This window comes from Dendronephthya gigantea, unplaced genomic scaffold (assembly GCF_004324835.1).
Source record: "Dendronephthya gigantea isolate DGI-Jeju-01 unplaced genomic scaffold, DenGig_1.0 000197F, whole genome shotgun sequence".
NCBI lineage: Eukaryota > Metazoa > Cnidaria > Anthozoa > Malacalcyonacea > Nephtheidae > Dendronephthya > Dendronephthya gigantea.
In genome coordinates this window covers 71,468-87,189 of record NW_021163207.1, presented here as the reverse complement: position 1 = coordinate 87,189, position 15,722 = coordinate 71,468, and the positions used below count along the sequence as shown (strand labels likewise).

Sequence of the window (15,722 nt, the reverse complement as noted above, 5' to 3'; positions counted from 1 at the left end):
ACTTTAACTTCAAATGGCATTTCTCAAAATAGCCTGTTTTCGAGGTTAAGAAAGGATATTTTTGGAACAATTTCACTGATTGCTATGAAATTTTCAGTATTTATTAATCTTGTCATGTTTTGGGGGATGAGTTGAGGATTTTGCTATATTTAAATTTGAAACAGATTTAGACCATAAAATACCTCTCATTTTTACGCACTTATTTTATTTGTTCATTATTCGTCCCCATATTTACCCATTGCTTTGTCAACTGCAAAAAAATCACTTGATTTGGAATCACCCACTTAGACTAATGCCTGGAAAAAAAGATTTTGTCAGCATAGCAAGAAATACCCACATGCAAAAAAGGCTTCTGCTTTTTGACCTTAAAGAACTCTACGCTGCCTTCAAACAGAAATATCACCAATTAAAAATTGTTTTTTCAAAATTTTGCAGTCTTCGACCAAAATGGTGTGTATTGGTTGGATGTTCTGGAACGCATTCTGTTCGCGTGTGCACAATCCATCAGAATGTTGTACTTAAGCTTAGTGCAATCAACCTTGATAAAGATCGCCATGGGCTCATGGACATGTTGGTGTGTAGGAGGGACTCAAAAGAGTGTACGGTCCACCGTTGCCCAAAATGCCCAGCTGACACACAAGAATTGGAGAAGTATTTAAATGATCAACTCCAACCAGAAGGTGACGATGAAGATGAAATACTGAACATACATTTCCAACAATGGACCAATGTTGTCCGCTCTGAGTTGGTACAACAGATCCTGCCAATTGGAGATTTTATTTCCCTCCTTGTTGAAAAACTCAATTTCTTGATAATACACTCGTACATTGCTACAGCTAGAGCAAAGTATCTGAAGAAATGTAAGGAAGAACTGAAAGAAAATGAAGTGATTGTTTTGGGCGGTTTTGCTGAGAATTATCAATTTGTCATCCAAGATGAAATCCAGGGATTTCACTGGAACAAACAATCATGCACCTTGCCCCCAATTGTTCTGTACTAAAAAAGGACAATACAATTACAGAGAAAACCGTGTGCTTTATTTCAGATGACTTGAATCATGACACTTGTTTTGTGTATGAAATTATGAAGAAAACTGTCAATATCATAAAGGAGGAGATTTTCACAACACCAACATTGATACACCAACACCAACACCAACATGATTTTAGTGATCGGTGTGCTGGCCAATACAAAAACTGCAAAAATTTTCTAAACCTATGCCTTCATCAGAAGGACTTCAACGTTAAATGTATCCGGTCATTTTTTGCTACGAGTCATGGCAAATCTCCATGTGATGGTCTTGGGGAACACTCAAACGTTTGGCTGCAAGAGCCAGTCTTCAAAGAACACTATCAAACCAGATTTTGACAGCAAAACAGTTCTTTGAATATTAATTGTAAAGCAGAAGTACAGGGGGTTGATGTTATTTTATTGCTGGAGAAGATATGGTTCCTGTCAGACATATGTTGGATGCAAGATGCAAAAATGTACATACTCTGTCTGGTACAAGAAGCTTTCATCAGTTTGTCCCCCTCACAGAGCATGGGTAAGAAAAACACAGTGAAGATGTCAATTCCAAAGGTATCTGACTTTATTGTTTGTAAATATGATGAGGAATATTGGGTTGGACTCGTTAATGAAGTTGATGAAGAACATGATGATGTCAAAGTGGCATTTATGCATCCAAGATAAAACTCAAACGTATTTAAACGACTTAAACGTATTTAATTTTCAACGCTCTGCCCTATATAAACTGCGATGGCAACTGTTAAGGTGAAATTCGGAGTTCGACAATTAAAGTTACGTCCTTCTTCCATGACAACTATAGCAATTTAACTACGATTTTTGAGCTAGATCTGACTCGAGGGATCTATCTAAAGATGTGAAGAAGAGAGCGAAATTATTCTTCCCTCAGGCGAGGGAAACGCTGTATTCGAGGAGAAGAACATACGTGGTCAACGGGGATGTCGCAGATACGCGTGCACTCGGAACAACAGCCACATGCCAAATGATTTATCGCCACCCAATGCATCAATTTTCGCCAAGAAGATTGTAATTATCTTACCAGCCGGCAAAATCAAGAACTTCCCTTAACCCACGACCTTGTGGCCTGCAAATAAACAGTCGACATACTGTATATAGTTGACAACAACCACGCTTTAAGTAGAACCTTGGCTGGGTGGAAGAAGTCAGCCGCGGTGGTGGTGTGACGGAAAAATACCAGATACATCTGACATATCATGCTAGTGTGACTGCCATTGAAAATTTGTGAAAAGCCCAGCTCGGTTAGGACGTGAAATTGTTGGACGTTGAGTATTTGCCATGCAGTCATGCCATGCGAAAGTACAACAGGTAATTAATAGCTAGCGTTTCGAGTCTTTTATATACCTAATTTATCCGTGCATGTGTTGTCATGAAACTGATTATAAATTCTATGTTTGTGCATAGTGTAATTATAAACTAATTAGTTACCATCCATTGAAGTATATACTCTATCGGTGAGTTGACTTTTTTAATTTTAAAGCAGAAAATGGGAACTATATCGATCTGATGTTTATAGTAAAACAATTTATCTTCTTAAAAATATATATAGTTAGCTGTATATAATCGCACATGGATCGAAGTATATGATTTACTTATAAGAACAAGTATAGACATATAGCGAAATCTGTCAGGCTGCATGTTCAAAAATATTAACAACTAAGTCACTAAGATCTCATATTATATCCTAAATATATTAATCAACGTACGAAGTAGCGTGAAGCATGATAGAGCCGGATATAGAAGCATATTATATTACATTTATGTCGGTTTTTCCTGCAAGGTTCCCAATTTTGGAGAAACAATAGGAAAATAGTAGCTATAAGGGAGAACCAAGTCGCAAACATTTCGATTTCGAAGAAAATCTAATGCGACCAAGAAAAGAAAACTAGAATAGAAACATTCGTTTGTTCTGTTCGAAGATTGGCATAAAGAAATGAGACAATTTTACGTTGCTACAGTGGTTTTTCGGCACTAGAACTAAAGTCGCATTCACTAAGCATATAAAGAAAGAAGCTGCAAGTTATACGACAACATAGACAACGTTTCAAACCGTACTTATAAATGTATTTAATTTTCAACGCTCTGCCCTAAAACTGCGATGGCAACTGTTAAGATGAAATTCAGAGTTCGGCAATTAAAGTTACGTCTTTCTTCCATGACAACTATAGCAATTTAACTATGATTTTTAAGCTAGATCTGACTCGAGGGATCTATCTAAAGATGTGAAGAAGAAGGCGAAATTATTCTTCCTTCAGGCGAGGGAAACGCTGTATTCGAGAAGGAAAACCTGGAAAGAACATACGTGGTCAACGGGGATGTTGCAGATACGCGTGCACTCGGAACAACAGCCACAAGCCCAATGATTTATCGCAACCCAACGCATCAATTTTCGCCAAGAAGATTGTAATTATCTTACCAGCCGGCAAAAGCAAGAACCTCCCTTAACCCACGACCTTGTGGCCTGCAAATAAACAATCGACATACTGTATATAGTTGACAACAACCACGCTTTAAGTAGAACCTTGGCTGGGTGGAAGAAGTCAGCCGCGGTGGCGATGTGACGGAAAAATACCAGATACATCTGACATATCATGCTAGTGTGACTGGCATTGAAAATTTGTGAAAAGCCCAGCTCGGTTACGACGTGAAATTGTTGGACGTTAAGTATTTGCCAGTCATGCCATGCGAAAGTACAACAGGTAATTAATAGCTAGCGTTTCGAGTCTTTTATATACCTAATTTATCCGTGCATGTGTTGTCATGAAACTGATTATAAATTCTATGTTTTTGCATAGTGTAATCATAAACTACTTAGTTACCATCCATTGAAGTATATACTTTATCGGTGAGTTGACTTTTTTAATTTTAAAGCAGAAAATGGGAACTATATCGATCTGATGTTTATAGTAAAACAATTTATCTTCTTAAAAATATATATAGTTAGCTGTATATAATCGCACATGGATCGAAGTATATGATTTACTTATAAGAACAAGTATAGACATATAGCGAAATCTGTCAGGCTGCATGTTCAAAAATATTGACAACTAAGTCACTAAGATCTGATATTATATCCTAAATATATTAATGAACGTACGAAGTAGCATGAAGCATGGTTACAGCCGGATATAGAAGCATATTATAATATTACATTTATGTCGGTTTTTCCCGCAAGGTTCCCAATTTTGGAGAAGGAATAGAAAAATAGTAGCCATAAGAGAGAACCAAGTCGCAAACATTTCGAATTCGAAGAAAATCTAATGCGACCAAGAAAAGAAAACCAGGCGATATCTTAAGAGCATTTTAGGCGTCTATATATAGTGTCCGACTCTCTCCTGATGAGGATTTTGACGAACCAGTTCCTCTGGCGTCAATCAGTACCATTCGTCATCCTACTACCCCCAGTTCGACCGTAGAAGAGCGGGCTAAAGAGATGTTGGGCAAGATTTTTAATTGCACGATATGCCTTAACAAGACCATGTAACCGGCTGCTGCTTGCTCATCGTGCTTTTCTGTTGGTTGTATTCTATGTTTAGAGGAGCAGTGGTACGAGGCAACGACATCTATAACAACACCAAATGTACCCTACTCAGAACCTGTTGTGAAAACGTGTCAAATGTCTTGTTTGTCAGTAGAGTTGTTGTGTATTATATATATTCATATAATTATATTCATTTATATCAAAATATAATAAATTTTTAAACAGGCGAAATAATGCGCACAAACACATGCATACGCACGTCCAACCACGAGGAAGGAAACCGCTGTCCCACACGCTAACGCAAACAGATGGAAGAATGGGGGCAGTGTGGTTAGAGAGTTAACCGCGTTGCGGGGATAAAACATCCTGGGACGTGCATAAATTGCGCAAAGGAAGTTGAAGCGAAAATAGAATAATATCCCCTATCTTTAGTATAAATATAAGTAGAATTTTAAACTTTAGGGAAGTTGAGTTGGATTGGCGATTGGTTATTAGTTGTATTGTGTGGTGTGTTGTAACCGCAACGTCGTGTTCAGAGCGAGTGTGTCCTTAAGCGTGTTGTCTTAAGAGTATTGTGTTATCGACGTGCACTACGTGTGTACTGAATATACCTGTACATAGAGTGTTAATAAACGTAAAAAACTACAGTCCCCAAATTGTGGTATTCGTTGAATCTGGTGCCAGCAGCAGCGTAACATGCAGAGAGGCGAGGTTTCGCGACAGAACCAACAGAATGTACAATATCATACCTATCATTCGTGACTTTGCCTCACTTCTGGGTCAGACATTGCCCGAAGAGCCAAATCAAGTTAAACGTTCACAGCGACGACGATACTTTAGACACCATTCCTTTCGGGGACGATGAAACGCTAAGAGATATCGATGACTACATGTTATTCTATGTATTATATTGCATGTAGCGTATTATGTGTTAGAACTGATCATGCATGAGATAGATTTTATTGACATTCACACGTTGCAATGGAGAAAGGCAGCGCTAGATGCGCAATGCAATCGAAATGCTTGACTCGTAGTGTCAGGCTGGGGGATTGTGTTGCGGAATATGGCAAGCCAAACTGGACAAAAGCTGGTCGAGTATTGTATTCGATGGTCGAGTTGTGTATATGATAAGCGAGTACCGCGTGTTTAGGGAGCCCCGACCAAGACCTGAACCACCTCATCGCACACTAAAAGTCACCAGCCAGATGAAGATCTTGAGAGTTTTTGAAAACCATCTGCAAAGCTTCGAGGGGAAGGGGAGGAAGAATTCAGATGCGCGAGATCATGTGAGTCGTGTGTGCCGCATTATATACGAAATCTAGCCAAACGCGGAGGACATATCGATAATGTGGCAAGACAAATCAATCGATCTCGTCGGAACGAATTTCTTCCTTGGCAATGACAAGCTAAAAACGCCAAGAAAACCTCAGACATTGAAGGCATACATTATCTCAATGAAATTGTTTTTTCAGTTTATGCTTGCGAGGGTAGAAACTGTGAAGCGCTTCATGCAGTTGGAAAAACCGTGAATTAGAGCTTATCAGAGCGGCATTGGCGAGGCTAGAAGCCTGGGGCCCCAATTACAACGTCGCAGCTGCTCAACGGAAATGGCGCAAAATGAGAATACGCAACAAGCTGTGGTCGAGACTCTGCCAGAACCTACACGGACACATGGTCCAAGTTCAACTACAGCTACAACGCCTGCTATCAGTGCTATGACAGCTGTTTGGCGAGACGGCAGTTCCATCGCAACGCCAGCGGCAGAGAAGTGTTTCGTCGAGGCCAAAGGTCACAGACACAAGACCGTTCATGCGCGACTTGGTGTTCTCGTCAGGTCCTGATATTACCATCGTGCCACGTCAGGGAAGTCGCCTAACCTTGATGGAGAAGAGCCATGTGATTTCAGGATGCCATTTCACCAAGGCAATGAATGCAGTGCAAGTCCACCTTGCCAATATTGAAGCATTTGATGGAAAAATCCCTGATAGTGTTGACATTGAATTGGTAATGTCAGTGCACACATCATTGGTTGTACCATCCTTGGCCCCTGGGCAATATGGCAGTGATGGTGCTATGTTGCAACGGTTATACGAAAACAAGCCTTATATGTCCACCCGCGAATAGGCAGTTAAGACCTCAACCCAACGAAACTTCACAACAGGCAAGTAGCTAGCATATTACTGCTGCTATCATTTTACTACAGGGAACCATATTGTAAAGTTCGTATAATTATGTATTGTAAGGATCTATGTTGTAATTATAAAAGTGTAGTAGAAATTGCATGCATATATAGGGATAGTATCATAGCTATATAGCATAGGAAACATGCATAGGGATAGTATCATAGCTATATAGCATAGGAAACATGCATAGGGATAGTACTATAGCTATATAGCATAGGAAACATGCATAGGGATAGTATCATAGCTATATAGCATAGGAAACATGCATAGGGATAGTATCATAGCTATATAGCGTAGGAAACATGCATAGGGATAGTATCATAGCTATATAGCATAGGAAACATGCAGGGATAGTACTATCGCTATATAGCATAGGAAACATGCATAGGGATAGTATCATAGCTATAGCATAGGAAACATGCATAGGGATAGTATCATAGCTATATAGCATAGGAAACATGCATAGGGATAGTATCGTAGCTTAAAGCATAGGAAACATGCATAGGGATAGTATCATAGCTATATAGCATAGGAAACATGCATAGGGATAGTATCATAGCTATATAGCATAGGAAACATGCATAGGGATAGTATCATAGCTATATAGCATAGGAAACATGCATAGGGATAGTACTATAGCTATATAGCATAGGAAACATGCATAGGGATAGTATCATAGCTATATAGCATAGGAAACATGCATAGGGATAGTATCATAGCTATATAGCATAGGAAACATGCATGGGGATAGTATCGTAGCTATAAAGCATAGGAAACATGCATAGGGATAGTATCATAGCTATATAGCATAGGAAACATGCATAGGGATAGCATCATAGCTATATAGCGTAAGAAACATGCATAGGGATAGTATCATAGCTATATAGCATAGGAAACATGCATAGGGATAGTATCATAGCTATATAGCGTAAGAAACATGCATAGGGATAGTATCATAGTTATATAGCAGAAGAAACACGCATAGGGATAGTATCGTAGCTATAAAGCATAGGAAACATGCATAGGGATAGTATCATAGCTATATAGCATAGGAAACATGCATAGGGATAGTACTATAGCTATATAGCATAGGAAACATACATGCAGGCCTAAGAGGACGCGAATGAGGTTTGTAGCGGAGCGTAAAACTACAGAGAAACATCCTATAAGGACCTATAGTGAAATGCATAATTGATTAATAAAGCATCCTGTTTTTTATTACAAATATAGGTTAAAATCATTGTTGTAGTGTTGTGTGCATGAGATCGTGAATTGTAGTATCGTGGTTAGACAGTACCATAGAGTTATGTCGTAAAGTGTTCAATTCTGAGTAAATGTAAAATGATAAACAGTCAAAGAGTGTGAGATCGTAGACAAGCGTAGCAGAAAACCTGACTTGTTTATAGAGATTTTCAACATGTGCGAATGCAATTAAATTTTAAAGGCTTAAATGTACTTGGTGAGTTCCAGTATATTTCACCTAGTCAAAGAATTCATAGCCATTAATTTGATTTTTTGCAATGTGTTGCCGTTGGCTAAGAAGCTGTTTTTAACGCATTTTTTAGAAAAAGGTATGTACCTGGTAAGGTACAGAGAATATATCATTTCAAATGACATTGTGCTGCCTGTGTTTTGACTTTTTAGCTACTATAGTAATAACAACAACTATGTACATCTGAAATGTCAACAGGACATCACAACACAAAGTATTACACAAAACATATAAAATGGCAGGAAGGGAAAAATTATATCAGCCAAAATTAAGCCAGAACCACACTGATCTCTGAAAGTAAGTGATTGTCATTTTGGAGGATCTTGAATAAACATCTTGTTTACTCCTTTGAAAGAGTGGGAATGAAACAACATCGGCAAGAAGGTTGCTCTTCTTTTACAGAACAGGACGGACACAATCATGACATTGCCCAATGAACTATCAGTAGAGAAGCAAAAATCGGTTACCTCATTCCTGTCCAAGCCTTAGTTTGCACTTTTCCGCAACCACAACACTTTTACACTACCCATATCTGTTTCAAGACATTTTATGCTGCACATCATATATTAGAGTGAAAGTACCAGAGTGTAATTGAAGCACATGTTTCAGCATACTTTAGTAGGTTCTGTACATCTAAAAAATTAACATGCTTTTAGAAATTGCATGCATAGGGATAGTATCATAGCTATATAGCATAGGAAAGATGCATAGGGATAGTATCATATAGCTATAAAATTATAGCATCAGAAACATGCATAGGGATAGTATCAGAGCTATATAGCATATAGAAAACATGCATAGGGATAGTATCATAGGTATATAGCATAGGAAACATGCATAGGGATAGCATCATAGCTATATAGCATAGGAAACATGCATAGGGATAGTATCATAGGTATATAGCATAGGAAACATGCATAGGGATAGCATCATAGCTATATAGCATAGAAAACATGCATAGGGATAGTATCATAGGTATAGCATAGGAAACATGCATAGGGATAGCATCATAGCTATATAGCATAGGAAACATGCATAGGGATAGTATCATAGCTATATAGCATAGGAAACATGCATAGGGATATTATCATAGTTATATAGCAGAAGAAACATGCATAGGGATAGTATCGTAGCTATAAAGCATAGGAAACATGCATAGGGATAGTATCATAGCTATATAGCATAGGAAACATGCATAGGGATAGCATCCTAGCTATATAGCGTAAGAAACATGCATAGGGATAGTATCATAGTTATATAGCAGAAGAAACATGCATAGGGATAGTATCGTAGCTATAAAGCATAGGAAACATGCATAGGGATAGTATCATAGCTATATAGCATAGGAAACATGCATAGGGATAGTACTATAGCTATATAGCATAGGAAACATGCATAGGGATAGTACTATAGCTATATAGCATAGGAAACATACATGCAGGCCTAAGAGGACGCGAATGAGGTTTGTAGCGGAGCGTAAAACTACAGAGAAACATCCTATAAGGACCTATAGTGAAATGCATAATTGATTAATAAAGCATCCTGTTTTTTATTACAAATATAGGTTAAAATCATTGTTGTAGTGTTGTGTGCATGAGATCGTGAATTGTAGTATCGTGGTTAGACAGTACCATAGAGTTATGTCGTAAAGTGTTCAATTCTGAGTAAATGTAAAATGATAAACAGTCAAAGAGTGTGAGATCGTAGACAAGCGTAGCAGAAAACCTGACTTGTTTATAGAGATTTTCAACATGCGCGAATGCAATTAAATTTTAAAGGCTTAAATGTACTTTGTGAGTTCCAGTATATTTCACCTAGTCAAAGAATTCATAGCCATTAATTTGATTTTTTGCAATGTGTTGCCGTTGGCTAAGAAGCTGTTTTTAACGCATTTTTTAGAAAAAGGTATGTACCTGGTAAGGTACAGAGAATATATCATTTCAAATGACATTGTGCTGCCTGTGTTTTGACTTTTTAGGTAGCTACTATAGTAATAACAACAACTATGTACATCTGAAATGTCATGCAACAGGACATCACAACACAAACTATTAGATAAAACATATAAAAAAGCAGGAAGGAAAAAATCATATCCCCCACAATTTAGCCCCGACCACACTGATCTCTGAAAGTAAGTGATTGTCATTTTGGGGTATCTTGAATAAACAACTTGTTTACTCCTTTGAAAGAGTGGGAATGAAACAAGATCAGCAAGAAGGTTGCTCTTCTTTTACAGAACAGGACTGACACAATCGTAACATTGCCCAATGAACTATCAGTAGAGAAGCAAAAATCGGTTACCTCATTCCTGTCCAAGCCTTAGTTTGCACTTTTCCGCAACCACAACACTTTTACATTACCCATATCTGTTTCAAGACATTTTATGCTGCACATCATATATTAGAGTGAAAGGACCAGAGTGTAATTGAAGCACTTGTTTCAGCATACTTCATAGGTTCTGTACATCTAAAAAATTAACATGCTTTTAGTAAACCTCAGAAAACCTATGCAATCTTAAGGTTGAGGCAACTTAAACATGCTGTGGTTTGCTACAGTTTTCATGGAGTACAAGAGAGCAACAACCAGGAATCAGGAAGGCAGCTTCAACAACTGGCTAACAACCTAGAAGTTTATGTCAAGATTCTTTTTGTTGACCAAGGCTGAAAAGCATTTAAGCAGAAGATTCAACAGCAATGTTTTCATTATAGTGTTGTTTAAATAGAATGGTTTTCAACACATACAATATATCAGTGCTATTTTGCAACATTTGAAATTTCTGTTTGGTATTGTTTGTTTTATTTCTAAGGATTTGACAAATTACTTTGCAAAAAATATCAGCTACTTCAGCTACATCCTTTAAAAAGTAGCCAAAATTATTACAAAAGTAAAGCTACTGTATACTCAAAATTATACTGCATGCTATTAACAATGGAATGCTAATATTAATTGTATTGACCACAACTTTATCGTTGTGTGGTATAATTATATTCCAATTTATTAGTGGTTTAACTTTTTCTTTTTGAAATTGTTGCCAATGCCAAGAGCAATGTTTACTCTAAGTTACTCACAGAATGCCGTTAGCACTAATCAAGTGAAGCTTATAATTTCTGGTACCAATATTTGACAGAACACTAAGCTTACAGTAACTAACTGACTTTCAATATTTAATGCATCGGAATGTTTTTCACTCATTTCAGACTCCCTCTCAATGCAATGCTTAATCATAAGCATAATAATTGTTCACAATTACACTAGTTGGTGTTAAAAAAACTTATGTATAGCATAATTTAAGAGAAGTCCTTCCCTCTCTTAGAAAAATTCTTGTGTCGCTCATAAAATGGAAAAAAATTATGGCAGGTTTAAGGATTCAAACAACAATATAAAAACCAGCTTTGTAAACAGTTTGGTCAATGCATTTCATCAAATGTGCTATGGCCAAATAAGTATACTTTTAGTTTTAGGACAGGTACAGTATAATCAATAAGCAATACTTTTCCCATCATTTTTCAGTATATTTTAGCAATGATTAATACAGCACCAACAATCTTGGTATTTACAATGTATTCTGTAGGCTCTAAGGTCAATTAAGTAAATTAAACCCTTTTACTATAGTCATATGTAACTATTCACAAGCAAACCAAATATAATTATGCTGTGAATGACTGAATGCTATTGAAAGGTTTTAAAGTATCGACCTCCAGAGAATTTTCAGGTTTCAAAGATCCCTTTGAATCCTTTTAGAAATTGTTTAGGAACCCTCAGCAAAAGATAGGGATATTAACTATAAATACAGAACACCCCTCAACCCTGTAAGCTTGATTTCATTTTGTATATGGTGTGGAGACAATTCATGTTTTAAGCCAATTTTTTCACTCCTAGTTTAACGACCCTAAAATACACAAACCCAATTAAAATATTTAATAATTGGGATGCGATGTTAGGCACGCTGTCTTCAATTGTGAAAAATTATTAACGTGGCTAGTCATTGTAAATTTGGTTTTCATATTTCTAAAACATACGAGAAATTTATCCGCGGAGACCGTACCTGAGAAAGACCCGTTAAGACGAAGGTTCCGAAGAAATCTTGCTCACTGATTTGCTCGAGTTAATCGCTCGGGGTGAACGGGTGTAGCAAAATAGTCACAATTATTACTCCGCCTGCGTATGCGCAGCGGAGTCTTAAAATGCCATGGTCTTTTTTCCTTTTCGTCGTAGTTTTGGGCGACAGAACACAGAAGTTGGCATTTCTACAGGTAACCCAAAACATTTTGACCGAGAAGCCCTGGGTTACACGGATGAATTATGTACATCAGTTGGCATTTAGGGAGGTTTGGGGGTGATTTTGTGCAATGTTTATTTTTTTACGAGTCCTTGTGCCTCGTGTTTGAATCGACGTTCTTTCCTTGTGAAAAATTGAAAAATATGAATGTCGAATTGAAAGAGCTTTCACAACCATGTTCAACAACTACAAAGGTAAGTTGTTAAGATTTAGATTGTATTCATATGCTGTGGCGGTAATTGCATATATTAGTAAACCCAAGATTTTCTGTTTTATAGTTGATTTAGTGATTCACGTTGACGTAGTGTTTTAATACAAACTAGGTATATACAAAGTACTGTTTGCTCTCAGAAATTATAGATACTTCAAGTTTAGCGACCCTGCATGGGTAGGGATTTCGATATTTCTATTTACTAGAGTCTATTTTAAATGTATAAATGATTTCAAAGCCTGGTCGAATTGTATGTAATCAGGACCCAACATTTTGACAACCAGTCTTTGGCAGGTGACATCATCCCTTGGGTATCTAAGAAGCTTTGATTCCAGCTTTAGATCACCCCTGATGAAGACACTAGAGTTGACTGGACTGTCGAAACATTAGGTCCTGATTACAATTTGACCAGGCTTTGTGATCATTTATATAAACCAGAGTAGCGAGCGATAACAGGGTTAAAAGGGGTATTAAAACTGTTCCTATTACAGGATTGATTTGCCAAACTTATAAAACTTTATTTTTGTTCTAATTCACAGGCTTTGGTGCTCATTCGCAGGAAGTTGCAAAAAAATTAATTTCCCTGAGTGTGAATTCCATGAATGCACATTTGAATACCAAGTCACATTAGAATACCAAGTCACATTTGAATACCAAGTCACATTTGAATGCCAACTTAACTTTAAATGCCAACTTACCTTTGAATGCCAACAATGAAGTTACAATGAATAAAGTTATATTAATTAATGAAGTTACATCATTAAACAAAGTTAAGCAACTGAATGAAGTTACATCATTAAATAAAGTTACATCAATGAATAAAGATGCATTTATGAATGATCTCATATTAATGAATACAAAATGTATAACAAAAAATCCCAAAAGTATGACAGACAACAGTTTGACAGGCAACAGTACAAAAAGCACCTCATTTTGTAACCTTTTGTCACCTGTAGTGTTTGCTCACCTGCAGGCGGAGTAACGCCTTGAGCAGGCGTCTTGTTGACTTTACAATCCATTAAAGATATCTGACATCCGCCATTATTTGCCCTGTAACTCCACTTTATAAGACGATATGCTGTTAAGCGAGAAAGTTTTTCTTTCAATGATATTATAATCATAAATAATTTGCTACAGCAATCGATGAACGTTTCTTCGGAAGCAACAAGCTGAACGCACTTTACGCCAGGGCCACAGAGGAAATATGATTTGGATATACCTCTCATATATGTAGCCTGTGTGCAGTCTACCATATCGGGTAACAAATAATTACCAAAACAATACAAAAATTAAAATTTACCGCGAGCCTCGTTCACGCGTTATGGCTTATTTCCATACTTATTAGTCAAAATGAAAAATTATTACTCCGGCGTCAGCGACGGAGTTGAAAATTCGCGCTGGTTTTTGTGGGTAGCCTGCGCATGCGCAGCTAACCACTATGTAGTCGAAAAAGTGTCCGGATGAACACCGCGGAAAAATGTCTGCGCACGCGCCGAAATATCAAAATATGATGGTAAATCTAAATATCAACTTTTGGAACAAAACATCCCATTATTTGATAAAATATAAGTTAAGAAAAGGCAAAAATATACAAGACGGCCAGACAGAACATAAATTAAAAGCCTTCTAGCATTTAGAGTATCGAACGAACTGGAATTCACGGTAAATTATCCTTTTTTTACTGGGTGGCTCTAGAATATTTTTCGAAAACAAAAGTTTAAACCTAAAAGTTAAGAAAACCCGCGGAAAGTTAAGCTTTCTAATCTATTTAAATTGTAAAATACATCTTAATCTTCAATCATGGAGAACACGCAAACGTCTCGTATCTGGCGACATATTTTTTTTTAATAAAACGTGTCTCAATTAAAAGTTCGGAAACTGTCGTTGCTTATTTGATAAACAAAATGTTTGAGACGAAAAATTTGTTAACAGTCACCTTTTATCGGTGTTTTTGTAGGATGCCACTTCTAGGACTCTCTGGACGTTTTTTCTCTTAGTTTCTATAATGCAGTGTTTATTTATGCCGTCGAAATATGGATTTGAAGACACGAATGAAATCACTCCTTTTTACCGCCATTTTTAGCCTTCGTAAACGTTCGGAAACGCTTCTTAATTATTTTTAATCTCACTTACAAGCAGAGTTGACGCGTGCGCAGACGTTTTTCCGTGGTGTTGTCCGGATGTGTGTGTGTGTTTGTGTGTTGTTTGTGTGTGGGTGCCACATCTTCGGCAATCGTCGGACATACGAAAGATGACGAACGGTACGTTCTACTTCCGGAAAATTTCGTTGTTTTCTAAGGACGGAAGCAATCGAAGTTACGTTAATTAATACGTTTGTCAAATTTTAAAGGGAAGTTGAGTACTTTAAAGACGAAAAAGCCGTGATCGGTGAGCGTTGAATCTACAACTACAAAGTTATACTAATAGAAAATAAATAAAACATTGCCTTATTCGGCAAATGGTAGTAACAAGTTGCCCTGTTTTATAAATTATAATGCAATATTTCAGCTGTCAATTTCTTGCTTGTGGACATGCAGCTATTAAACCAAAAACATTACCTTATTGCAAATGGTAGTAACAAGTTGGCAAGTTGCCCTGTTTTATGAATTTAATTCGGCAAATGGTAGTAACAAGTTGTCCTGTTTTATAAATTATAATTAGGCAAATGGTAGTAACAAGTTGTCCTGTTTTATAAATTATAATGCAATATTTCACCTGTCAATTTCTTGCTTGTGGACATGCAGCTATTAAACCAAAAACATTACCTTATTGCAAATGGTAGTAACAAGTTGGCAAGTTGCCCTGTTTTATGAATTATAATTCGGCAAATGGTAGTAACAAGTTGTCCTGTTTTATAAATTATAATTAGGCAAATGGTAGTAACAAGTTGTCCTGTTTTATAAATTATAATGCAATATTTCACCTGTCAATTTCTTGCTTGTGGACATGCAGCTATTAAACCAAAAACATTACCTTATTGCAAATGGTAGTAACAAGTTGGCAAGTTGCCCTGTTTTATGAATTATAATTCG

The 15,722-nt window shown here is 37.0% G+C and overlaps 1 long non-coding RNA gene across 1 annotated transcript; it reads right to left on the bottom strand.

The window, feature by feature from the left end:
- Nucleotides 1-8,367: 8,367 nt before the first annotated feature.
- LOC114539265 lies at nt 8,368-12,345 on the bottom strand. Its single transcript, XR_003688863.1, has 3 exons — nt 12,246-12,345; nt 10,502-10,666; nt 8,368-8,833 (listed from the first exon to the last, which is right to left on the bottom strand). It is a non-coding gene; the product is annotated as an uncharacterized LOC114539265 (long non-coding RNA).
- Between the last annotated feature and the right edge of the window lie 3,377 nt (nt 12,346-15,722).